The 26121-nt window shown below is 38.5% G+C and overlaps 1 long non-coding RNA gene across 6 annotated transcripts in view; it reads right to left on the reverse strand.

The window, feature by feature from the left end:
* Positions 1 to 26121, reverse strand: part of LOC144195663 (uncharacterized) — a 131730-nt gene that overhangs the window by 32641 nt on the left and 72968 nt on the right. For 5 of the 6 annotated variants that reach the window (XR_013326126.1, XR_013326123.1, XR_013326125.1 and 2 more), the window contains 3 exons: positions 23601 to 23703; positions 21403 to 21469; positions 18703 to 18855 (listed from right to left, as the gene is read on the reverse strand). This is a non-coding gene — a long non-coding RNA (uncharacterized LOC144195663). The remainder of the gene's footprint in view (positions 1 to 18702; positions 18856 to 21402; positions 21470 to 23600; positions 23704 to 26121) is intronic. The other variant, XR_013326124.1, reaches the window with a different exon arrangement.

Here is a 26121-nt window from a genome sequence, read left to right on the forward strand (position 1 = left end):
TGGTTATCCAACTGGAAGCCCACCTTTGCACTATACAACAGAAGCATATTGTTCAGTAAGGAAGGAATTTTAAAAGGTGAAAATGTTTGAATTGTGCTAATAACAAATTATTTTTATGTATGGACAACATAATCACATTTCATTATCAAGCGGTAAACAACCATAATGTAATTTCATTCATTTTCTGAATCACTTATCCTCACATGGGTCGTGGAAATGGTGGTTGTGAGGTGGGGAGGGGGCTCTGGTGCTTAACCCTGCTGACTTTGGACACTAAGTGGGGGACACTCTGAATTGGTGGGCAGACAATTAGAAGGCAAGAAGAGACAGACAACCATCCACGAATACCAAGGAGCAATTTAAAGTGTTCAACCAGCCTACCATGCATGTTTTTAGAGAAAGTGGGAGGAAACCAAAGTACTTGGAGGAAACCCCAGCAAGCCCGGGGAGAACATCCATGAGAACAAAAAAAATAAAAAAAATCTCACCAAGGAAAACGTCACCCTGCTTGGTAATTAGTGACTCAATAAACAGTAGCAAAATAATTTCTCTCAAACCCTTAATTTATACTATCGCAGGTTAAAATCACTGCATTATAATTCTCTGGCTTGTTGAGGTCAGCTAGTTGAAAGGCTATAATATTGGCGGATTTGACCTGTGAAGATGTCAATGACAGTTCCGAGTTTACCACTAACATAGACGGCAATAATCCAAAATCCTCCAGCTACAGGCATTACCAGTCTGTAATGGCTTTTTGGAACACCCGGCTTAGGCCAACACAAAAGCAACGGAATGGAAATGCGCGTGCAGAGGACACAAAGATCCAGCACTTCTTGTGCTTCTTTGTGGCGCTTTCCACATCAGGTCTGGAGATATTAATCATAGTGAGAGGTCATTATAGTGCTCTTTGTTCTACCCTTTCTTATAGAGGAAATAATTATAACCGCCACAATACATGCGTGTTTCACATGGCATGTGTGTTAGCTAAACGCGATTGGGGGGGGAAAAATAAATGCAGAGGGAGCCATCAACAGCTGTAATTACATGCAGAATCGTTGTGGGGGGCAGTGGCATCGGGTAGTATGAACCAATAATCACAACCGGCGCTAGAGAAAAAATCTGATTAAACTACTAATGACCTGTCACTCAAGAGTGGGGCAGATGTTTATAGATGCCCTGTACCAACCGCACAGCTCATCATTCAGAGTCACAGCCTTGGCAGCCATATCACCTACCACACCCACTCGCTTAGCGTCGCCATCAACTTAGTGTCGATTGTTGTCGCGTCTCGACCAAATAAACAAGAAGTTTCAAGAATTAGATTTGCAATTTAAAAGTAAAAGACATTCTTGTTTCCACTTATTATGACTATTCTGCTGACAACTTTTCCAGAGCTGGCGTCCCCTTCTGTTTTTCTAATCGTCTTGTAGAAGTAGCCATTTTCTCATGCCGACTTCCCCAGCTTTCATCCTGACGCGTGACATTCATGACAAATTGGGTGTGGAAGTGAAGGTGATGGGCTGTGAAAGCAATGCCCCTGCCCCCACGGTACACACAACGCACATATAAACAGAGGCACACAGGCACGCAAGGTTCCTCTCTTGTGTGTCGCAGAGTCGTGCCCGGCACTTAGGTTTGCCTGGAAATAAGGCAATAGGCAGTAATACATAGCATGTAACGATATGGATGTAAAGTAGACAGGAAAGTGACATTTGGATTTTGTTTTGCTCAAGATTGGCTCTGAACCTTTACAAAGTAGTGGGCGATGTTTTATAAAACATGCACATGACATGAACAATACTATGATATGTGGCTCTGAAACAACATTCTCTATCTTACTTTATTGAAATGAATATTTCTTCATTGTGCTAATGTTTTTTATTCCTATGTGACTTTGGACAAGAAGTGGTTCTGGATGGTAGCCAATTGGAGGGCAAGTATAGGTTAATAACCATTTATGTACACTGAAACTAACACCATTCAATTTTAAACTGAGAAATATTTTTTTCTGGAATTTGGGTGATAGATAAAGAAACACTATAATACAATTCAAATATGATTAACTCGTCTGCTGCCAGCCCAGGTATATGTACAATTGAATATTTGCAGAATGTGTAGTTACTCATGAATAGAGAAGCACCATTATTTATTGGCATTGATCACTTAATCATTGCCAGCCTTTCCCAGGTTAAGTGGTTTGGACAGCTTTCGCCATCAATGGCAGAAAAAAAAGTTAAGAGTGTTTAACAATATGAGTTTTTATTTTGTGGACGACACAACTGCTGATTATTGGGTCCACGGCCACCTTAAGCAGGTGAAAGTGATGAGTGACTCAAAGAATCTATAAATGACAGATGCCCTACAACCAGTATTTACAATGTTTAGCATTTATAGATCTGATGGTGCCTTAATAATGTCAAATTATTCATTAAAGAGATTATTGTATTTATCACCATTTTGGTATTCTTCCAAACTCACAATGACCAGTTCAAGTTATCACCACCATTTATAAACTAGAATAACACAATTATTGTGCTGAATTGTACAGCAGTTATGACACACAAAACTAATTCCCATAGAGGTATTTAAATTATATGGATGGTTGATTACGAGATGAATTTAATCACCATTTTTTTTCTTCACTACCTATCCCATCTAACAGTAAAGGCCTTCAGGGCTCGAAGGTAAAAAAAAAAAGAAAAGAGGGGGTGCAGGAGGAGTAGAAAATGACAATGACGCCCAAGAACAAGCATTTAGGCACAGAGAAGAGTGAACCACTATAGTGGCCAGCATTGAGGGCAATGGATGCCCAATCAATTTGAACTGGAAGAGGCAATTGTTGCCATACACCTCCCTGTCGAAATGGATTGGCCATCTACTCCCGTCAATGGCACTAAGGGATGTCAATTCACTGCCATCACGTCATCCTGTTTAATAGCACACTAACTAAAACTTAACCTATTAACTTTGCACTTTTACATGATTAGTGTTGCAGATTAATAATGGTAATGCAAAATTAGGAGAGTTTCTGCCTATTCAGATTTTTTTACATTATGAAGCTGAAAGGGGACATCGCTAAGCTCAGCACAAATAAAAAGACTCTGATTAAACTATAATTTAACGGTAACAATACCATTTTAAACATATTGTCCATTATCATTCAAACACTTCATTAAATGTGGAATAATTTTTAACTCAGATGAATAGATGAGCGACATCTCCAATGTGGAAAAAAAAAGATAAATGTACAAGACATTACAACTAGAGACTCCTGTTATCTAAGTAATATAAAGCAGTCAACTTTGGCTTCTATAATTAGACAAGCTGTTAAGAGACTATGAAGAAGTCCACACACAATGCACAGCAGGCTATATTTTCACTTACTACCCCTAAAGGCATCAGAGGAGATCCTTGACGCCTTTGATCACACAACTCTATTGTTTATAGAGGTTGTCGAGGACCCCAAACCCCTTTATACCAGGAATGACTTCAATTATAGAGACAAAATGCAAGAGAGACAAGAGTCAGAGCTTGCATGGTTAAAATGCCAGTCTGATTTATAATTGTGCACTGTATGGCATAACTTACACCAGTGTAGGATTTGGTGCAGGTGGTGAATTTGTTTTTAGGTTATTTATTTATTTTATTCTTTTTCAAATACATACTGTATGTTTTAAAGTAGTTGTTATTCCAAAAGTGGGACAGTTTGCTCTATCCCTCAATTTATGAATAATTCACATTGAACATACTGATTAAAATGACCTGTCCTGACAAGAGAAAAAAATGCTCAGTAATAGTTTTTAAAATACCAAATATAAGTCACAAGTACCACCATAAGATACCATTTTCTTTTAGCCCATCTCCAATGAGAAAATGTAAACTCAAAATTTAGTTAAATTTAATTGTAAATTTTAGTTTTGATGGAATCCCATTTGATTCAGTAGTGCCTTATTGTAACTGTGGGAAAATGTCTTTTTAATTAGCATGATATTTTAATTATGATATTTTTTATTCATGGAACTGGTGTCCAACAATTAAATAAACATATTTGCATTTTATTAGTAGATGTCCAATACATTTGAATTAGGAGGAAAGTCAGGGAATTAACAAATGTTCCCAAACGTCTATCTCTGTCAAAGGCAAAAAGTTCCTTTTTAATATACTAATAAATAATTGTAGTTGTGTATTGTGTTTTGTTTTGTTCAGGTTTGCAGAGAAGTGGAAATATGATTTGTATCGCTTTAAAAAACATAATACTCATTGGTTAGAGTAGAATAGTTGAGTTTTTATTTATCTTATTATAAAAGCGCTAATTCACTAATATAGCTATCATTTGTTTTATATTTATAACTGGTTAAACAAAGCAGTTAATTTGCTGAATGTTGATTTGTCTTGTATATGTTGTGGAAGACTGTAGCTGCAGAGCTGCAGGCCCAATGCATGCATATTGGTCATTGTGTGCACATCAGGCGACGTTTTTTGTGCTTTTGTGCTCAGTGACAGGTTGAATGAGAGGGTGTGTTTCTCAAGCCGGGATATTTAGGAGACACCTGCTGGGCTGGCTATGTCAGCCTGTGCTGCCACCGCTTTTGAACATTCATTTAAATGGATTTGATTGAAATTCATCACTCATTAAAATACTGTAAACTTGGCAATTTAATGATTTTTACTTGGCTGCTTTGTAGATTAATATCTTTCAGAAATTTCAAAAAGACCAGCCTTTGTGATAATTCATCATTTCAGCTGATCTTTTGTCTTTTTGTAAAATAAAGCGATAACCTTCACACAACGGCTTATAAATGTGCATTCATAGAGAAGTGAAAATACATTTTCACATGTTACTGCTGGCAAAACGAATCACATAATCTTTCTGGGTAATGAAGCGTCTCTCTACTGTTGTTTTCATTAGTAAGATTTCACAACGGTTAACACTTCACTGCTCCAGTCGTGGGGGCCAATGTCAGCACCTATTCTAGAGTATCATGAAAATACAATGGAGAAGAGGGGAGAAGCTCACTCCAGTTCAAATAATAGGGATGCTCGAGGCACCAATCGATAGACATCTGCTCAAATGTTTATTGACAGAAGAAACAAACAAACAAAAACAGACAAAAAACCACGACGGGACGTGAACATTAATGTTCTCATCACCTTATGATTTTCTGCAGCCAATTTCCAAGAAGCACACTGACCTTTGCCTGCACAATTCCTATGCAGTAAAGATACACAAAGATGATCAGTGAGGCAAATAATTACATGCTCATCGATACATAGATCTTGGGATGAGCTGCAAATACAACCCAGGAATGAAAGGACAATGCACATTTCCCCTCAATCATTCACATACACACACAAAATCATATATTAGGACCCAACATGCACTCTCTTGCAAGACAAAACTTGCCCACAAACTATAATTAAAGCAATGGTACATATTTCTTTCTGGATGCAAAGTCAATGTGAAATGCATGGTGGGTAATGATGATGTGAAGGTTTGGAGCTGGGAGCCGGATGGGGGAGCCCCATATGGCTCTCTCCGTCCGTGTCATTACCTTGTTACGCCTCTGACTTTTATTCCAAGCGAGAAAGAGAGTGAAAAAAAAGAGAGAGGGAAAAAGAGACAAAGCCAGAGTGAGAGAAGGAGAGAGCTGGGATCACCCAAGACCACGGCGCAAGTGAAATTGTCTGGGGTCAACAGTGCCATAATTACTTTCAAATGTCAGCCAGCAATAAAATACAACAGTTCATCTGGCAGAAAGCAAATTAGCTTTGACCATGTCGTAATTACCCTTTCCTGCAGAACCATTAGAAGGGATCAAATCTTCACATTTTCTGTTTGAAGAAAGGCCATCAGAGTACACTCCACCTGACAAGGATGCACACTTGCCATTTTGCGGTGGTAATTAATTGTCCTTATAATAGAAATTTTATATTGGACTTTGAAATGGAACAAAAAGTGTAATAACCTGCCACTTTTGTCTTAACCATTGGCTAACATCCCACGCCTCTTGCTCTTAACATCACTTTTTTCAGTCATGTTGTAGGAGGAAGAGAAGAATGTCAAATCTGCTTGGACATGGCTGCTAAAATGCCAGGGCAGAAATCCACAGCTCAAATAAAAGTGCCATTTTATCAGTTACAATATATATTTTTCTTTCTTTTAATAAATAAAGACACCGCCTGCTACCGTTGATGGCAGTGAAAGATGAACATTCGTGCCAGCAATGACACTTCGAATGAATTTAAAGCCTATTGCTGTCAATGGCAGTCAATGAATGTTTCAACCTGAGTTTACCTCCATGTTAAGCAAACACACATGCATATAACTCTTAAAAGGAATGCTCACATTGCATGTTATAATTTATCTGTTTCTACAATATTTTAATTAATCATGTCTTTGGATTAGCAAAACATGCTTTGAATCTTGATTCCACAATTGCAGAAGGCCTGTACATAACTGTTGCTCAGTTTACATCAATTGACATTTTGGAGGGATGAATACATTTTCAACTCAAAACAAAATTTAATGGCAATCCCAGGGCGGATTTTGCGAAGAACCTTTAAAGATAAATAAATAAATAAAATAATAATTTCCTTCTAGAATGTTAACATGATTCTCAGTCACAATTTTATGCAATCCAGTGCAATTTAAAGAACTTAATAACAACCAGTCCACTTTTAGTAAATGTAAGCCTTTTGAGGCCTAGTGCAGTACCATCTAGGGAGCTGTCATTGCAGAAGGAAAACAATTGTAGGGCTTTGTAATGTTTTTTTTTTAGAAAAGCACATGCCCTTTTAACTACTAAATTTAAAAATTCAATATTGGTATAGGGTGGCCTGGTGGCGCGAGTGATTAGCGCATTGCCCTCACAGCTCTGGTGTCCTGGGTTCAAATTCAGGCCCGCGTGGGTTTCTTCCGGGTACTTCGGTTTCGTCCCACATTCCAAAAAAACATGCATGGTAGGCTGATTGGACACTAATTACCCCTAGGTATGTGTGTGAGTGTGCATGGTTGTCTGGCTCCATGTGCCCTGCGATCGGCTGGCTACCAATTCAGGGTATATCACCCCCCCCTTGGCCCGCAGGCAGCTGGGATTGCCTCCAGCACACCCCGCGACCCTAATGAGGATAAGGCGGTTCAGAAAATGAGATGAGATGAGTACAGTAATCTTATCAAATTAGCTTTGGGCCCAGTATGTCAGTCACCGTTTCAGTGCTGACTGTCTCCACCATGATTAGTCATATTGAATCATAAATTCAGAGCATGCACACCATCTTCCACATCAACACAACGTGATGGGAGACTACTATACACTAGCCACATACACACACCATGATCAAAACACATAGAAATGTATGCATGCACATGCACACACACTGTGCAAAAATCCAAATAAAATCAAATAAACCTACCCACATATGTGCGCACAAAAATTGTCACGATGTGGATGTGCGTAAACAGGATTAAGAGAGACGGTTCTGCTGTCACACAGACCTCCAGATTGAAATTCTCATGCCTTTCTGACAGCTTGGCACTAAGTCACCTAACGCTTGCTTCAACATGAAATGCAGACCTGGGCACGAATGAGGTTATCAACGGGGGTAGATGAGTGGGCGGACATGCGTCGAGTCCTATTGGGAGACCTGCTCGGTGCTAATGCGTACTTGACTGAGGGGGGCAGCGGAGAATGGTGTGGGAGAAGACAATATCTGTCATTAACTGACACCGGAGCTGCCGTTTCTCCTCGTAGAAGGTAGCTAAAAGTAGCTGGTATGATTGGAATCCTCTTCATTAAATTTATCTCCTATGACATAAACTTTTAATATGTGCACTCGCAGTGTGTACAGACTTGCAGGGTACCGCTTAAATCATTGCAACCTGTAATTACTGTGCCCATTCTTGATTAGAATAATCTGATTGCAATTATTCGGTGTCTTTAAAATACAAGCCTGGAGCTAGGGAACAATAATTCAAGGGCAGTGATTGGGAGTGTGTTCCCTTTTTGGTTATAAAATGACGTTTTAATCGACAGCGGCTAAAAGAGGTTCCCTGCTAAGGAGTTGGCGCTCTCAATTAAAGCCCGTTTATGCAGCGAGGGAGAAGAAGTGCTGTGATGTGAAGTTAATCACCAGACATTTAAAGAGCTCTCATGAATCGGAGAACTAGCCCCTCGATCGGGTAAACAGAATGGGGAAAAGCACACGCACGTTGAGCCGCGAGTGGAAAAGGGAACTTTTACAACATATCGATGGCTCAATCTCTAATCATTTCGGAGTTATTAGCAACATGTGGGAGGCATGCAAATTTGCACCCATATTCTCATGCAACAAAGTTAGTTAGATAAGTGATTGTATTTAATAGACAGCTTTAATGCCTCTCATCACTAAAGAGGATATGGTAAGTTAACATTATATGGATAATATGATGGGAGATATTGAATAGCTCGTACGGATTTCAGGCGAAAAAAATGGTGATAATACAGTTGTATTTGAATAAAATATTTACCAGAGAAAAAGCCTTTTCTAAAAACCAAACATACAAATTAAATCGAATACAGACAGAAAATCACATGTTGCATATGCTGAATATAGCACACATTACTGTGTACACTGATGATGGACATTAATTTCCATTTCAAAAAGGGAGGTCATTGTTACCAATGCAAGTTATTGCAACTCATAATTGAGTGTATATTATGAGCTAGCAAGTAGATATTAAAAAGGATTACTTTGATTTAACCCCAATACATGGCACAAAAAGAGACATGCCCTTTCTAATCAGCCTCATTGTGTTCCCACTAACTATATCACAGTGAGTTCAAAGACCACACACTACATGTGATTGCTAAAACCATCTTCAATCAGTTGCAGTAGTCTTTGTTAGATGGCCGAGGACTTGGTGCTAATGAAAACGCCAGCTACCTCCGATAGCAGCCTAATTGGAAAATAATGAGCCAATAACATCAATGGCTAATGACACACCGAGTCAAAGTCACACCCCCCTCAGGCCACACAGAGGCTCATTCGCTACTGATGGAGTGCATAGCTGAGAAGTCAGACAGAGAGCAACTATTCTCTGTACAAACAGGCTGTCACGATGGCTTCATTAAGTTAATGAGACGAGGTGTGTGACGCTTGTAGATGACTTGGACACCTGATCTCTTTGTGTAGCTTCTATACTGAAAACATAACGCCTTCATAAGGCGAGGAACTATTTTTGGTAATTAAAAACAAACACCAGATTGTTAGTTTTAACCACATGAAGCTGGAGCCCACATATGTGGACATCACATTTTGAATCATTATTAACACTGATCTCAATCCAATATATTATACTCATTTTTCATTCATTTTCTGAACCGCTTATTCTCACAAGGGTCGTCGGGGGTGCTGGAGCCTATCCCAGCTATCTACGGGCACCAGGTAGCGGACACCCTGAATCGGTGACCAGCCAATCACAGGGCACTAGGAGTAGAACCACCATTCACGCTCACACTCAAACCTAGGGGCAATTTAAAGTTTTCAACCAACCCATCTTGCATGTTTTGGAATTTGGTGGGAAACCAGAGTACATAGAGGAAAAACCCCATAAGCCTGGGGAGAACATGCAAACACAGTGATGACCAACTTGGGATCGAACCCATTACCCCAGAACTTTGAGGCCGACGAGTTAATCAATTGTCCGCCGCACAGTTCTGAGATCCAGGGTTCAATCCTCGGTGGATTACGTCCTGGGGTTCATTCAGGTACTCCTTATTCCCACATCCCAAAAATTCTGCGTGTTAGGCTGGTTGAACACTAAATTTCCCCTAGGCATGAGCGTGAACATGAAGAGCAGTCCGTCTCCTCAAAATTGGCTAGCAACCAATTCAGAGTGTCCCCCACCTCTTGCCCATAGTTGGTTGGGATAGGCTGCAGCATCCTAGGTATCGAACAAGAATGAATGATTGAATGAATATTCATTCATTATCAGTACCTCCTCTCCTCACAATGGTCGCGAGGGGTCCAAAAGTCTATCTTAGCTAACTATGAATGTGGAAGGAAACTGGAGTACCCAGAGAAAACCTCTGCAAAATAGTAATTAGAAGTGTGAGGGCTCGTTACCAAACTATTCCATTTAAAATGGCTTTGACGACAACCGCTGTCAATGGCAACCAATGAGTTTCATAAGTGCCCTATAACATTAAAGCATTAATGGATTGTTGTATATAGCCACATGAACAAGAAAGCATTTCCTCACATTTGTAAAAATGTTTTTTTATCGTATGAGGATGAGCCTAAGTGGTGACACTTTAAGCAGAGTAGGAGTATGTGGGCGTAGTCACTAGCAAGCGGGCTGAAGGGGGTTGAACTTTTGTCAGGTCCCCACAATGCTCTACCAAATCGTAAACAAGCTTGATGATGCATAATCATATTAGGAAAAGGCAGCAAGCATGGAAGAGCGACCCTACTAATCCACACGATGCCAGCTCCGTAACCTGCACATAATCCTCGGGAAGAGAGGTTAAGCGACGGAAAAGTAGGAGGGGAGAAAAAATAAAAAATCAAGAGGAGGACCAATGGAGGCTTTGGAATTGAATTAGTATACAGTATGTAGGAGCTTTAGCTCAATTAGCCAGATGTTTGGAGTCTCAATTGGTGTATCTTGAGTACTCTATGGTTTTCTTTTACATTAATGGAATTTAGTATGCAGCAACACATTTGACTTCATATTAGGGCTACCATTGCTAATCAATAATGTTTAATTATTTTGAGTGTAAATTAATCATTTTGAGACAGTTGACCAAAGTCCTATCAACATTCTCTTTTGAGAACCCCTTAATAGTCAATATTGTTCTACTATTGCATGTTCATTTCTGTTACCTGAAGTGTGGCGTCAAGCATGAAACGTGGTTGGACCCAAATGCAGGGAAGCAGATAATGGACGAGTGCGTGGAGTTGCTCTGACAAAACTTGAATACTTAAGGCAGGAATCTTTAGAAAACAACAAGGACTTAGAAATTAAATCACAAAACTAAACCTGACAGAAGACATGGGGAGATGGAGGACGTGGAACATGGGGCAGTAACTTGGCATGGAGTAAACAAAGCAGACCATCCAACAATGACTCGCCAACACACTGGGTTTAAATAGACAGACGGCGGTTGATTACAATTAGGAACACCTGGGTAAGATAAGAGGGAGCAAGCAGGGGATACACCCAAGGCAGAAGAACGCCAGGTGAACACAATGGGCAATCCCTCGGACAGGAAACGCAGGGAAAAAGTATAACAAAACCAACCAACACCCCAACTAACCCTAACAATGTATTTTACATTTTATCAAACAAAGACAGAGAATACAATATTTTTCAGATTCATATGTAAATATTTTAAGATAGTGTACTTTTTTTAAATTCTATTTTAAAAGAATGCATTTATTTTTTAGGTGAAAAAAATCACTTATAAATTATACTGGACTATCAAACCCACAGTTCAAAGTGAGGCCAAAAAATATTTAAAATCTTAGTCATGCATCAATCTTTAATATAATCAATTCATTAAAATATTCTATCAAAATAATCAGTTATTTTTAATCCACTGCCTAAAAAGCCCTTAAAGCCATTGGCAAGTGTAACCTCAAGTTTACTTTCATGAAAACAATATCAAAACTGCAAATGTAAATCTGCAATATAGATTGATTGAAGTATAGAATGTTTATGTAGTCATGCAAGAACATTTTGATGTTTAAAAAAAGTTTATACCAGGCATGGCAGATGTGCTGAGTGTGGGAAAAAAAACTATTCAGCAGTATTCAATACGAGAACAAATAAAACCATTCATGAAAAGTTGAGGCAGAAAATACAAGTCTCAAGCATAATATTTTTGGAGTATAAAATGCATCATCTGAATTGATGTTTGTGTCGAATGGCTTGCACAGCATATAAATGAGATGAAGCAATCATACTCCTTAAAAATATATCAGTGAATTAAAAAAAAATAAAATGAAGAAATACTGCAATGTAGTAAATCTATGCCCCATGGGGCATTGGGGTGCAGAACGTTGGAGTTACATTGGTTTCACTGTCGCACACAAAAAGTACATGGATGTTTATGATCCATGACAATACTAACATATGCTAGGAAGTTCATACTCAAATTCACAGCCCGCTAAAAAAAAAAAAAGTCAGGCTAGCTAAATCTGATTTAAAGTCGTTTGTGTTGCAAATGTTAATATTTAGATAACACTTCAGTAGATCATCACTCATTAAGAGTTACCACTTTGATATTCTAGCTCATTGACTTTTTCTTAAACTATTAAACTCTGTACGGATTCACATTTAATCACTTAAACAGACTGTACATCTTGCAGGAACGCAGAATAATGTGTGAGTTAGGGAGCAAGGTGAACAAAAAGAAAGAAAAGAAAACCACGTTATATGAGAATTGCCACTATAGGGCCAACTTTCCTTAATATTGTAACTTTCTCTACTTTCAAAACTTGGCTGCTCAAACTTTTTTTCTGCCAACTGCTGGAGCTGAGTAAAATTCATCATTATCAGGCACAAGATCAAAAACAGAAAGAGGGGGGAAAATGACAGAAAAAGTAAGAGAGGGATTGGTGGGTGAGGATGATGTGGGGAATGAGGATTGAATTGGAACGTTACAATGAGCCCTGCTGGGGTGTTACTAAAGTGGGAGTAGAGTAAGTCGGCATGCAATAAAAATAAAATAATAATAATAAACCTTCACACAATTTTAATGCACTGGCTACCATTGACAGCATTAGATGTCTTAACAATTTCGAATGGCAGTCGCATCAATGACTATGATACATGATCAATTAGATCTTTGCATTTTAGCTTGTGTTACCCTTTTGATCATAAGTCTAAAATAAGTATACAACATTCAAATAACAGCAATAACACTTTGGTAGCCATGTCTTTCCATTATGCTCCTAGAATATGTTGTTTTGTTGGTCACAATCTAAAAACTAGTCAATGAACAAAAGCTTTGGCAACACACATGTTGAAATGAATATGATAAGCCCGACGTGACCCTAATGAGGATAAAGCTGTTCAGAAAATGAGCTGAGGGAAAGTCTGTCCGTCTTAATCAGCCAATTGATTGATTGGTTGGCGATTCTTCCATGCAATGCAAAATGGCAGTCCAATGGATATATTGAAACATTTCTGTTCATATAGCAAAGTGACATTAACTTACAAGTGTTAATTTTGGGAATAAATAAATACATATAAAAAGCACCCTGCTCACCCTCATTTTGTCGACTGTTATCGTTAAAATGTGATGTTCAACACATGAAAGAAGAGCTGGGAGGTCTTAAAAATAAATGGGGAGTCTTGCAAGAGCAGTTTGCTTGAGTCATACTGAACATCCTTCATCTTTGCCAGAAAGTGACCTCTAACTCAGTGGGTGGTTTCACAAGGCAAACATAATAATAAAAATTATAAATTATCTGGGAAAGAAAAAAATATATATGAGCAACGTCCAAGACATCTAGTACAGATTTTAACGAACAAATCTTGACTTTGTTATATCTGTTTTTTGATAACGAAGTGAAATATTGTTCGATGATCTAATACTAGAAAAGGGAAATGCATTAATGTCTCTTAGTTACCAAACTTTCAAACAATAGGCATATTAGCTATGCAAACAATCAACACCTAGTTAAATAAGACATTTAAACCTGACTTTAAACTTTAAGATATGAACACATCCTTTTCATAACCTCAACATGAATCTTGCATACTTTCTCATTTAGCCCTCTTCATTTTATCCCAAACTTGCATTAAATATACAGTAGGACATAGCATAACATAGTTCAGTTTGAGGTTAGCAGTACAAAAAAATTCTTATAACCTGCAGTTAAACTTGATGTTGCGTTTAACTAGCTCCGTGTCAGCAGCGTTTGCCAGGGATTTATGCTACTGAGTTAGTACGCTCTACACATCTACACACGGAGGAGTGATGGCAGAACCACTGGAGTGACACAAACAATGTTGCCAAACGGCGAGCAATGTACTTACACCAATTTTTGCGTTTCCAAAGAAAAGCTGAGACAGATTCAAACGATTGGCACAACTCAACATTCTACTTTTCAATCCATGTAATTCATCTAAAAATAATACATAAGTAAGGAGAGACGGGATTATAAAAAAATAGGTCACCAGTTCATTTTGAGGTTGAAATTGGAGAAATTCATGTCTAGCAACATGTGCAGAGGTCAGTTCTTACAACCACTACTTTGGCCAAGAGACTATTGCTTTACATAGTCCATTAGTCTTCAGGGTCCCACTGTTTGTTCATTTCCACTGTTGCATTCACTACACTCATTTTTCATCAGTATCAGTTTATCTTTGCTGTACTGACAACTTGTGTAAACATCCTCATAACTTGAGTTAGAGGCCTTTACTTCCTGTAGTTATATGTACATTATTATTATAATGATGCCTAAAGGGGAATAGGTAGTCAAGGCATCATGAGATAGAGTTTGTTTCCTGACAAGGACAGAATAGGGTGGATACTTTTTTTTATATAAACAGAGTATACTTTGCTATGCTATAAAGGGATCATGTCAGATACAATGTATGATTATATGGTAATGTATGTATGTTTGTTATTTTCCAACATAACTCAATCACAACAAGATTCTCAAGCTTGCAGGATATTTTAGTTATATGAAATGGTATAAATTTTGGAATAATGAGGTCAAAGGCCAGACAGGTCAGGAAAGGAATCCTGTTATAACATGATAATGATTAGCCTATTTAACTCAAAATTGTGTAGTAGGTGATACAATGAAAAGAGACTGAGTGATGACATCTTGGGGTATGAGGGCAAAGGTAGCATACCCACTCTTCCAAATATGGGAAGGCTTTTAATTTGGCTGCTTAGACGTAATTCTGCTCTCTCAAAGCACTCTGCTAGTTATAACTATAATCTTTTTCTTATTGTTCATTTCTATTATATAGTCTCTAAAAAGTGGTTAACATCTGAAATACAAAAATTCAGGTTCAGTTTCAAAACAAGGTATTGTACAATAACATTAACAGATTTTGATCACTTAAGTAGTGGGGAAAAATCTGACGGGAGATTTTTTTAATTCCTTCTTGAAGACAAAAATCAGATTTATTCTATAGTGACAAGAGCTGAATGTTCTTTTTTTTTTTTGTTTTGTTTTAAGCGGAAGACAAACATTCCCGTCCTTAATGAGCTCTCCTGGGAGGAAGTTCATTACACAATTTTAGTACATACAAAAAAGTGAAACTGTCATTTGCAGGTCAGAGAGGTTCATATTGCTAAAATGTGCAAAAACCAGACGGCATCTGGGTCAACAATAATTGAAAAATAACACCTAACAAACGTGAAATAACTGGTGAATGCATTTTATCTGTTCTTGAGATAGGCGTGATTAAACAGCAATAATCTAGTCTGCACTGAATAAAGAAAGAGCAGGAAAAGAAATGCAATGCTCTCTTTACTGGAATATGCATTCCTGTGTAGGATTGGAGGAAATGGAAAAATACATGCAGTTATGATAACTGTCCTTTTCTATCACATTTTACATCAGAATAACAGTATCCAAATTGTAATTAATTTCTATTAATTCCTCCTATTATGGCAATATATATTTTGATTAAAATGGAATGTGATAGTCTTTGTTAATGCCCAATTATTTCCCAGTAGTCGTACTAGTAGTAGTAGTAGTAGTAGTAGTGATATAAGTTCACTTTCATTAACTCATTTGCTGCCATCAGCAGGAAATTTAGGAGGTTTGGCAACAATTGATCAATGCTAACTCTCCCAGTTCAAATAGATTGAACATTTAACCATTGCACGTCTTGCTGCTCACTCTATTTTGAGAGCCCTCCATTTTTTACAGATTGGAGGTCTGTCACCATTGAGCCAATGAGTTAATTAATTTATTTATGCAGAATATGTACAGATTTTGTGGACATTTATCAAACCCCTAGTTTCCTGGAGAAGGGGCATGTTGTAGCAGTTCCGCGTCAATGATTTAAGAAATCTAATCAATTTAAAATTGAGTACAGTTCATTTTTTTTCATAACATTTTATTCAGTGGCAATAGTTATGATAGAAGATAAAGGGTGAAAAATAATTTTCATTTTGACTATACATATTGTCATAATGGCCCACACTGATTCCCCTAAAAATATTAGCTTCATTTTTTAAACAAACAATGGCAAGTTTACTGATTAGTTAACATTTTTTATAGAATATGTGTCATACTGCCCCCATTTCACCCAGTCTCATTATAAAGACCTGTTTAAGTAATGAAACAAAAATGACTGGAAATGTAATTCATTATAAAATGAGTGACTATTATTAAAAGTTGTTCAATTTTTACAGAAAATTTTAGTCCTCAGTCGCTAATTGCCATTGTTACCAAGGGAGTGTGTATCTTTGAAAACATTGTAGCTAAGGTGGCTCTAAGGCTGTTGGTACTTGTGCAGGCCCACATTTTTCTGCTAGATTGGAGTCATGAGCGAGGAGAAGTGGAACTCTTCACTACAAACAGCATTACTCTTCTGCAGCGCACACACACATGAACGCACACACTTCCCCACCTCTAGCGCTTGAAGATCTACCTGCCAGCTGCTGCCAGTCGCGAGGAAAGATGGGCTTTGTTGGTTTTGTGAAGCCCACCGACAAGACCCCCCAGGAGACTGCGGGTCTCCTGTAGCACAAGCCTCAGTCTTATCCACTCGGCTGCACAGGCAATCTGTTTTCTATATTACCAGCCTGTATCACTGTACTATGCACTATAGAACAGCAATTGAGCAAGAAATTAAGTTAAGGGATCGCTATTTGGTGGAGGAGAAAAAGCCAGGCTTCCTCTCCACATACAGGGATCATTAAATATCACACCCGTTTCTCTTTCTTTATCTAGTTTTTTTTTTTATCATCTTTCTTTTTGTATCTTTTGATTTGCTTCCTCCTTGTTTTCCTCATGATCTGAATTGTCTTCTTGGATTGGTAATGTGTACCAAGTGAAACAACCTAATGGAAGTTTGAAGACCCTGATGTGTTTTAACCAAGCTGCTAGCTCCCCGTGACAGGGAGCTCTGGCAAGGGATTGAGGCCATTATGAGGGAAAATGGGGGAAATTGTTCTTTTCCACTTTGTTTATTTCCTCTCCCTTTGGTCATTCCCAGTAGCAAACCCCCACTCATTTCTCTCCCCTTCTCCATTTTTATCTTTCATTATTTCTCTGAGCACGCAGAGGAAAGGAGCCAAAAAATGTTTCTCCAGTGACCCCCCCAACCTCCACTTTCAGCTTCAATTTTGTTAATTCTCTTTTACTTTTCAGATTGAATTCTTAACATTTCCCTTCTTGATTGTAAGAAGAGAACTAGTGATATGAAATAATGTAACTTTCCTTTACTTGGATTTTACATTACTGTAATACATACTGTTCCATTAACTTTCGAGTGATAATTTGCTGGCAGTGAAAATGGATTGGATGTCTATTGGTGTCAATCAATACTTTATCTTATTCTTTTTGCTACCGTAACATGCGAATGGCTGGCAACCAATTCAAGGTAATCTGGCCTACTGCCTACAGTTGGCTGGGATAGATTCCAGGACCTATCGTGGCCGTTGTCAGTATAAGCAGTACGGAAAACAAATAAATGATCGACTGAACACATAGTACACTGGTGAACTTTTTAAACACACCTGAATTGGCTGTTAAGTGTAATCAGTGCAAATTAGGTGATTCATTCATTCATTCATTTCCTGTACCGTTAATCCTCCCAACGGTCACGGGGAGTACCAGAGCCTATTCCTGCTGACTTCAGTGGACCAGGTGGGGGACATCCTGAATCGGTGGCCAGCCACACAAAGGGGCACAATGAGATGGACAACCCTTCACGCTCACACTCGTATCGAGCGGGCATTTAGAATGTTTAACCAGCCTAAAAAGCAATTTTTTGGGGGATGTGGGATGAGTCTGGACTACCCATACAAGACCGGCAAAACATGCAAACTCCACACAGGAAAGACCTAGGATTGAAACCTCAATCTTAGAACGGTAAGGCCGATATGCTAACCACTTGATCACCAGGCCGCGGACATCAGAAAAATATTTAAAAGTATTGTTCATTGAACAATACTTACTCCAGGTATTTGTGGTGTGTTCATGGACTGACAGAGAGATAACAAAACAAGTCTAAATCCTTCGTGAAGCAGCCGTGATGGACAGACAGGCCACCATTAACAATGTGATAGTGTGTGAGTGCCGTGACTGATGGAAAGATACTCTGGCATTTGCTGGGCTAAGAAGTGGCCCTTAAAGATTTCCTACTTGCAATTTCTTTGAGTTATCGGCCATCTCCAACCTGTCGCTCGGTCTGACAATCTCTGATTCTTATTCACTGAGGCGCCGGGTGGATATTGACAAACCAAGCTGCAGCGATACGGCAACAGATGACCGGACATTACCAACTCACAATACAACTCTGCTCCCAAAAAGTTTTACCTTAGTTGCCATGAACATATTTGAAATTTCACGGTGTGGGAACTGGTATTCAAAGTCAAATTGAGCGGTCAAGTTCCAACCAAATCAATGATGACAGTCGGTGCTGCTGTGATGTAAAATGACTACTTATCAGATCTTTGATTGTCTACCTGATCCAGACAGCCCTAAAAAGAAATAACAAAACACCTCCATTGCCCTCACCTGACTGGTGCGTGTTGCACAAAGCTGCACTTGCTTTGAATTATTAAAAGCAACAGATTACAGTGCAAAGCTGGATGACTAGAGGCGTGATAGAGACTGCGCCGAGCACAACCTTACATCACAAGTGCTCTGTAGCTTCTCCTGTAAGGTGAGCTGTTATAGAGTATTAGGCAAAAGTCACAAAAATGGAAACATGTAATATGTCGGTTTTAACCATAAGTGTGGGGAAACTATATATATATATATATATATATATATATATATATATATATATATATATATATATATATATATATATATATATATATATATATATATATATATATATATATATATATATATATATATACAATTTTGCAGAGGGTGAGTCAAGATATTTGTAGGTATATGTTGCCTCGCGTGTGATATTGCGTACTACTCTCGTCTAAAAATAAACACATTACAATTTTTTCTAAGCCTTTTTGCAATGTAATTTTGAGAGTGGCAACCTGTCACTGACAAACAACAAGAAACGGTAGTTACAGATAAAACTATGACTAGCACTGTGTCCAGCCAATGATATGATGTGGTTCACGTATCGTGTGCTTACTTCCGTGGCATGAGTAACTGTTAACGGGATTAATTGGCCGTGTTAGTTATGCACTGTGTAGGTGCCTGTGTTTTGCATATGGCTAACAGTTCGGTAGAGCTCCTGCCATCCCTTTATCATGGCAAAACGACCGGGCTGTGGCAGAGCCACTTAACGAGCAGAAGGAAAAAAATAAATGTAGTTTGGATGAGAAAGGCCTGCTCTGCAAAACATGCACCAAAACTTAAGTTGGAAAAAAGTTGTTCGATGGATATATATTGCATATAAATGGAAGCTTGACTATCTCAAGCGACACATTCAGCAGAGAAGTAAATTTGAATGAGAATGAGAAGTGAGAAGGACAGACGTGAAAAATAAGGTAAAATTTAATTCAGATTTGTTCATATTCTAGTGACATTTATCAAGATGTTTTATTCATAGATGTGAATCATTAAATTTTATTATGACCAGATCATTTATGGGTAGTAGAGATATACCTGCTTATGGCAGGTGTGGTACTGGTGTGTGCCCATAGCGAACATTTATGATGTTGCTCCCAATGGTCCTCCGTGTTCTCAGGGAGAATATAGAAAAATTAGGGGGAATATTGGATATGTCATATCTACCTTATTTGTATATGGAGTGGCTCTTGTGAAAATGCCTCCGAAATCTTTGTTTACTACTTTAATATGGCACTTTGAATGACAGTGAAAATCAGATTACAAAATAATTCCCTTTTTCCTTATAAATCAATGGAGCATCAAACTAAAATTTGAATTTTGTTCACACATTTCAGCTCTAAATGACTTTAATTTTAAGCAAGCAAAATCTTCTAAGGGTTAGTGGATAAGAGCAAGCAGGCTGGTGTGAAACTGAATGTTTTGTAGGGAGGGTGAAGGGCATAGTGTCAGGGCTTGTCTGACATGTGGCCTAGTGGGCTGGTGAGTAGCTTGTGGTCTAGAATGCTGGTTGGGTGCAACCCAGCTCCAGCCTGGCAAGTGTCTACTTCCCTCCCATCCTCCCTTTTTCCCTCCCCGGAGTGACGGGCTGAGACATTAAGACAGGCGTTTTAATTAACTGTGCCACTCTTCCACCTGCTGCCCTCAATATGCTCCGACCCAGGCAAGCTGTCTCTCACAGCGAGCGCATGTTCTCTTTTTGCTTCATCTCCTATTCATTTCTCTTCACTGCCGTTTTTTTTTCATCATTTCTGAATTTGTCTTTTCAATCCACTAAACTTTTTATTCGATCCCATGTGCTCAATTTGACCCCCCGAAATGAAATTCATACCACCATGACATAAATGAGGACTTGTGACAGTATTCGATAATTCCATTTTTAGTCTTGAATTCCTACATGTGTTCTAATGATTATCTAACTAGCCATTACACATAAAAAGTCACATGCTTGCTCTTCACATCAGCCTGATAATTCAGTTCTGCCCGACACTCATCAGGCTATTCATTAGATTCTGATTGGAGATGGATAGTTATTTTCCCTCATAACTGGATGGAGCTCACCATGTGAGAAAATTGGAAGAGCAAATGTGATAAAGCAGACACATTTGTTTGAGTTTGTTTCTGTACACTGCTACATATCTGGTCTTGTAAATGTTCTATTAATACTACTTATATTTAGGAAGCTCCTTCTAACACATTAAGTCAAATCAATTGAAATCGCATTGTACGTTTATAGCTGGATGAATAACAAGTGGCGTGGGCAACACTGTAAAATAATATAATTCCACAAAGTGGTATGTTAAAGAAGTTTTCACATTTTCCTTTAAAGAAGTAAAGCTTAAACTAACAAATGACCAAGCTCAGTCGCAACAGTTAGGCCTATATATCAGCCATACAAATGTGCTATGGTGGGGACATGACTCTGAAGTAGTCTGCAGTGAGGTGAAAGAGCAGCGGTGTCCGCAGCCTCTGTGTTTAGATCACCGCTTTAGCCCCATGGGATTGCTTTTAATGAATGCTGTGTGTAGATATATACCTCAGATAAAAGCGCATTGACTGTGTATGCATATTTTATGCAACATGTCAGCATATATGTTTAAGCCTGCATTTTGCGCAAAAGGTCCTGCTGACTTAGTATGCATAGGGGAGGAGTGAACTAAGCTTTGCATTTACCTGTTAGAAGTAAATTATGACAGCATTCTGCAGGCATTTCATTCTCTGGTCAATTTTGGAGCATCACCTGCGCATCATAACAAAAAAAACAGTTTAATATTGGGAGAAATCAATCTTACATCATACACAATGTGCACAAATAAGAGCTAAATTAACACATTGGCGGCTGTTAAAAAGTCCTCATTTTATTCCTGTGTGAAGTGTTTTGAGTGTTATTTTGAGAGCTTTGGGTTTCAAAAAGATTGGTGACATTTAACTGTTTTTTTTTAAGTAAATTCCGGCATTATCTATGTCCAATTGTTATATTGCTACATTTTGTACATGTTTCTAATTGTAAAACAAAATGTTACTGAAGTCTTTAAAGATATTTAATACATATTTTCTGTGATAAATCATTACATATTATGGCAATAAAAATGTACTCTAAATGTGACCTTAAAATTGTAATAATAAATCAAATCAATTGATCAAATAAGATAAAAAATAAATGAAATAAATACAAGTAATACACAAAAGCCACACTGAATCAAGATCTTCACGCAGACAATATTTTAAAGATTACACAAACCAAAATAGTAGTAATATATGAATCTGGACTATCCACTCCCATTTTCCAAACTTCTTTTATGGCGGGATAATTGAGGAATACATAAAAAGTCATACATAAAAATCCGCTTCACTCGATTACCTGGGTTTAAGGCAATGAGTGAAAAGTAGCGACATACGGAGAGGAAGTCACAGTACTGGAAAAAAATATGATTTACCATTTGTCCTGATTGTGGAGGAAATTGTCATAAAGTTGATCAAACTCTGCCTATTTTTATTTTCTTTGGAAAGCTATAACGTTGTCTTTAGATCTTGCTGGAGTACCTAATGAAGTGCCAGGTGAGTGTATATCCTAATGAAAAGTGCAGAAGGATTCCTCGGTTGGAGGAGCAGGGGGGCTGTAACCCTCTGCAGCTCATCTCCATTGCTCCCTCCAGCACACCTCTAGGAGCATGTTGTCCTTGTTATGTTGTCGTCGCTGCAGGGCCGCGATGATAAATTATGGATGCAACTCAAAAGCTGTAAAATTTGTTGTATCTTCTATTATCTTCATGTTAAAGGCCACAAAAGCTCTTCAGTGAAGTCAGCCATTAAGAAATGACAGGTATTGCTATCAGGCTTCTTTATAGCCTATTACCTGCAATGACAGCAGCTGCTGCTGCACCACTGTACAGCCTATCACATTATTTGCAGCTAAAGTCAGCTACTGTGTCATTTCGCCTCATTTTCTTGACAGTGCTATCATAAATCCATTGGGCTGCAGGGGAAACTGTCGACTACCTCGATTATCTTCATAGCCTGAATGAATTCTGAAATGTATGTAACAGGCAATGACTCCCATGGATCAGGAGCCAGGGCCGTATTCTCTCACTTTCTGCCCCTTCTTGCTTGCTGATGTGTCGATTGAGGGCTAGGGGGCTCTGACATTCGCAACAAATGGAGTGAAATGGATTACCTTTGGCGCATTGTGAAAGATTAGAGATGGAACGATTGGAAGGAAATAATATCAGGACTGTAACTTCTGCTGTTTACTTAAAATCGGTAAATTAGTGCAAATATCCTTATGTTAGGATTATATTTATAAAACCGTTCATTTTCAGAGCAACTTTGACTCATCTGTCAGCTAATACAATTTTCTTTTACATTTTCTAACACCCTACTCATTTTATGTTTTAATCTATTCTCTTTTAAAACACAGAACTATACTGAAAAAAAAATAAAGTGGTTCATAAAATGAATGAATAAACTGAACCTCACTCAAAGTTAGAAAATAAAATTTTCTTAAATTAGGGTTCAATTGAAGTACATATATCGGTATGAAATAATAATTTGCTTCAAGTGGGGATTAAACCTGGAACTTCACAGTGGCAGTGGAGCATGCAGACAAGTGTGCCAAGTGAGTTTTTCAGTTCAGGTTCAGTTTAGTATGGCTCATCAACTTGATTATGCAAGTGAATTTTACTCATATAATAATTTGATCAGGTTTCAAATATTAATATGAATTTTCCGTAATTTTTCACTTCTAGAGAAACCGTGACTCGTCTACCACCACTAATGGCAGTCAATTACTAGATGAAAATAATGATTTTTTCTAGAAGCTTAATCACTATTTTTGCGACAACTATTTTTTTCCCAGGACACATCGACTTTACCTGTCAATGAAAGGCTGTGATCAGACCCATTGATAACCTCGTGTTGCAAAATCTCCACAAAAATTCAGCAGAATGGCTGCCAATCTATCTGCAATCAGTGTGCCTGTTGGGGACAACACATTATTAAAAACATAATTAATTTCCTGAGGGTGTCATCATCTTCTTTGGATACACAGCATTTTGTGAACATAAAAATATTGAGCATCTTTCATTTTCTATAGGGTAAAGAAAATATCCAAATTAATTAAAGTGTCGCAGTGAACTGGGTCCTCCAGAGACTACAGAACATATGCACGTTTCAACTATTTTGCTCGCATCTTCCTTGTGACAATACCGACAATAGCCTGGTCCTATCAGAGGAGAAACACCTCACTAACTAATTAGACTCTCAGGGTACATTCTGACAAAATAAAGAGAGGAAAGTGCTGGAAGGAAGACTGGGTCTCCAGCAATTTGCATCTGCCACTTTTTACTGCATCTGTTCCAAGTACCATTCAGAGCTCTCGTCTTCCTTTTGTGGGGAAGTGTTGAGGCTCAACTATTTAAGCTCACCTCCTACCTACCCGGAGCTTTGTTCTGGCTCCTCTGCAGGCCAGTAATGAGCCAACTGCCACAAAACGGCTTAGAAATTAATGACTCATTACGCACGAGGCCTGCTCTATACCCCACTTGCATGCGCCTTCTTTTTCTCTCTCCTCCCTTCAGCCTATACAGAGAGACCCAACACCTCCCTATAAATTAGAGCCCATTACAAGGCTCCCATGTTAGCAGGGCAAAGAAAGAGGGTCTTCACAGCTCAAGAGTGTGTGTAGGAGAGATTGGCGGAGTTGAATGGGGAGCCTTAAGGTGCTCTTTTCACACCCTCACCCTTATCCATTATGCCAGTGTGTAGAGGCCTCGGAGAGAAATGTGGAGGTCCAGAAAGACTCAGGGTTGAAAATAAGTCACGGGAGGGATTCTCGGTCACACCTTTTCCCTCCTCCGCCTACTTGAGTGTCAGATTATATCATGGCTAGTCCTCCAGACAGCAGTGTGGTCACAGTAAGCCTCATTTGCAATACAGCAAAGCAAGGTTTGCCAAAATGTAAAACAGTCTGCATTACTTTTTGATAAATGGATAGAGCGAAGATTTTGGGATGGGGGATCATCAAGCGGGTAAACAATTTGGATTCCCTTTGATTTAATTAGGCAAGAACTGATACCATGCTTCAGGCCTGACAAGTGGAGGCTCTTTCCTCGTTGGCCAACATTGACAGCGATTTACCATTTTCATTGGAAAAGGTAGCAGGCAAACATTCATCAGTCGGCAGGTACCTAGCACATACTTTTGCATCCAAGGCCGAGTCACCGTATCCAATTCCCCGTCCACGGTAACAAGGAGAGGAAAAAAGCACATCCCATTTATATTTTTGTTTTAACCAATCCTGACACGATAGACATACAAAAATTATTTACTTACTATAAGACAAAGGTTTAAACCAAATAAAAAGTATTTACATAACAACTGCAACACATTGTTTTTGGATATTCTGTTTTATCGCTATGGCTGTCATTGTTGTTTAGTAGTGGCCAACTAATATAAATTCACAGCAAAAGGATGTAACAAGCCGCGTGATTGGACATATGTCACCATCAACCTGAAATAAAAAATGGAAAATTCACCAATTCCAGTAGCATCAAAATAATGGATTGGATTGGATAACTTTATTCATCCCGTATTCGGGAAATGTCGATGTCACAGTAGCAAGATTATGTATATCTCAACCAAAAAAAAAAATCACAAATTTGAATTTTTTTTTCTAAAATGATTCGTTTGGATGTCTGTGAACATCAATGGCAACCAATGAGTTAAAAACAACAAAAAATATGCTATTACTCCTATTAATGCTAATTTTAATGGCGATGTTGGTCTTGGCTCAGAGAAAAATATTCTTTTACTAGACCCAAAATTTAGATTTTTTTTCCTCATTGTCAAGTATCAGGTTTCCATTGAAGCAATCCTTTGCTCATTGTCTTTTGAAGATACATACAGAGCATTTTAAGACAATCCCTCTGAGAATGAATGGGTGAGATCACATGAGCTTGGGGTGGTTTAGAATGGCAAATCCTGCTGAAAGTGCCATTTCCAGTCAGAGACATCAATTTGGTGCGCGAAACGAGGCCCCGGGAGAATCCAATAGCCTTAGAGATTTCTGAAAAGAGCAAAGGGCCTGGGGATCAACTCTTACTCACCTGGAAAAAAACTGAAATTTTACAAAGCCCTCCAAATACACATACCAAAGTCATAAAAGAAGAGAAATAATCAGGGTAGACAAGTATTAATAGGATGGTTAGCGCGTCGGCCTCACAACTCTGGGATTCTGGGTTCAAATCCAGGTCGGTCCACCTGTGTGGAGTTTGCAACACAGTCCATGCCGGGGGCATGGACTGCGATGCTTTCCTCTCACATTCCAAAAACATGCACGGTGGGCAGATTGGACACTCTAAATTTCCCAGAGGAATGGGTGTGAGTGTGCATGGT

Source organism: Stigmatopora nigra, chromosome 4 (genome assembly GCF_051989575.1).
Source record: "Stigmatopora nigra isolate UIUO_SnigA chromosome 4, RoL_Snig_1.1, whole genome shotgun sequence".
In the NCBI taxonomy this organism is placed as follows: domain Eukaryota; kingdom Metazoa; phylum Chordata; class Actinopteri; order Syngnathiformes; family Syngnathidae; genus Stigmatopora; species Stigmatopora nigra.